The 2,500-nt window shown below is 29.6% G+C and overlaps 1 protein-coding gene across 1 annotated transcript in view; it reads left to right on the plus strand.

Moving 5' to 3' along the window:
* Positions 1-2,500, plus strand: part of LOC137615429 (insulin-like peptide receptor) — a 422,698-nt gene that overhangs the window by 245 nt on the left and 419,953 nt on the right.

A 2,500-nucleotide genomic window follows, 5' to 3' on the forward strand; every position in this document is an offset into this window, starting at 1 on the left:
TAATATATTGTAGGTATATATATCTTTTAATTTTCCCTAGATATTTCCAAATCGAGGTCGAAAATAATTAATTTTTTAAATTTAACGAGTAACGAAATATGAAACTGGACGACAAAATGTTTTGTTTACGCAAAAAAATATCGCTATTTTACATATGATTTTTCCGTAATGACATTAGTTCAGAAAACCTAAATAATTTCACTGCATTGCATATAAGAAAATTACACTTTTAATTTTAAAATTCAATTAACTTTGAAAAAGATCATTATATTAATGGAGAAAAAGGCAGTTAGTAACATTTGCATTATGACACATACATGCATATATATATATATATATATATATATATATATATGTATATATATATATATATATATATATATATATATATATATATATGAAATTTAAAATGTAGGAGTAAGTCACATATTTTCTATTTCATTTTCCTGTGGTTATTTTGCATCTGATCATCTCGTTCCCTTGTGATATTATATATATATATATATATATATATATATATATATATATATATATATATATATATATATGTGTGTGTGTGTGTGTGTGTTTTTATATACAGTATATATACACATGGATATAAAAATATACTTAGTTCCTTAACTTGCTTTAATCAATTCATTCTTCATTTTCCAATCCCGTGAAATGATGACACTAATAAATAAAATAATCTATATCATTATCATAATCCTCATCTTCCAATCCAAAAAAACCGTAGAGTGGGAACCACCAACATTCTGAATGTGAAAAAAAAGCAAAAGAATAACATTATCAAAATTTTTAAGTGTAAGTCCGACCACACTCGAAACAACGAAGTAGAAACTTGTGCTACATGAAGTATCTTCTTCTAAGAAGTGTCGGTCGGCACTCGATATGAGAAGTGGAATTTTACGAGAAATAGATACGACTTATCAGTCACGCCAGACAGTATTAAGAAAAAAAAAGCGTTGCATTGTGTATGAGCTGTAAACAGATACAGGAGTCAATGAGATACGCTAAACCACTTCACGATGAAGTATTATCTCTCAACATGCGGAAGAACTACATTGATAAAGCGAGTAGCCTCCGGTGTGATAAGATATATTTCATTAACTAAGATACCACAGTCGTATCTAGGATTTTCTGAAGTAATGAGACACTGAAACTCTGGAATAAACACATTATATGAAGCAAGATTAATAAATTAATCAAGCGCTAAATAACGATCAAATTTATAATTTTAAAAAAAAAATAGTAATTCTTGTTCATTGGAATAAGAAGATTAATCCAAGTCAAAATATTAATTTACCAAAAGCAAGAAATTCTACTTCCAGAGATAGCTAGTTTGATATAATATATTAAAAACAAATCCTTCACGAGCTAAATAACGATCAAATTTATAATGAAAAAATAACAGTAATTCTTGTTCACTGGAACACGAAGATTAATCCAAGTCAAAATCTTAATTTACCAAAAGCAAGAAATTCTACTTCTAGAAATAACTTGTTTGATACATTAAAGTAAATTTCTCTCTCTCTCTCTCTCTCTCTCTCTCTCTCTCTCTCTCTCTCTCTCTCTCTCTCTCTCTCAATGTGTCCTCTATGCCAAGAAAGTAAGTAATCAAATATTTAATAAGGTTAATCAAATGATTTGAAGCGCGTCAACTGATAAAATCAGTTAAATTTAATTAATTTTCCTAAGAATTTATATTCAATTTAAAAAAGTCCAAAGTATAGTGCCTAATAAACTTTATTCACAGCGGATAAAAATACCTTTATCGAGAAAAAAGTAAAAATACTTTCTACCCTGTGGTTATGTAAGCTACAATAGTGAGTGTTTAGTTAATTGCCTAATTAAATAAAATCACATGGAATCAATATATTTAATCTATTGTCACTAATGTATATCAATCAGAAACTTCCAGTAAGTATTAATGCAGTCATTGCATGCACATCGTCCACTGTAAGCGTTACTAAAGGGAGTTTTCGGCCTATTCATTTGTTTATAAGAGTTTTTTTAGCTCCTGATGTTGAACACATTTTAAATATACTGTAAGTGTTTAATACAAATTTAGGGTTTTCCATCAATTACTCCTTGACGCTGAATGATCTCCCCGACCCCAACGCTGGGCACATGTCAAAAGTTCAACGAATTCCTTTTTTGGCTTTCTGTTATTCATCTATTTATATTGTTTTTCGATCATGACGTTGAATATATATTTTACATATAACTGCTTAATCCAAATTCAGGGTTTTTCCATCAATTGTTCCTTGACACTGAATGATCTCCCAGACCCCAACGCTGGGTCACAACGCAAAAATTTCAACGAATAACTCCAAATTATAAATTAAATTCTTCGGACGTCTGATTAAGCTTTCACAAAAGTCCCACGAATCCATCAAAAATAGAGGTAGAGAGCATGCCTTTGTCACGCCAAGCAGTCTTATTTGGTCTTAACTCCACTGCGTATTTCGCTCGCTTGCGACAACATCATAACTAAAAA

Source organism: Palaemon carinicauda, chromosome 21 (genome assembly GCF_036898095.1).
Source record: "Palaemon carinicauda isolate YSFRI2023 chromosome 21, ASM3689809v2, whole genome shotgun sequence".
NCBI classification, from domain to species: Eukaryota; Metazoa; Arthropoda; class Malacostraca; order Decapoda; family Palaemonidae; genus Palaemon; species Palaemon carinicauda.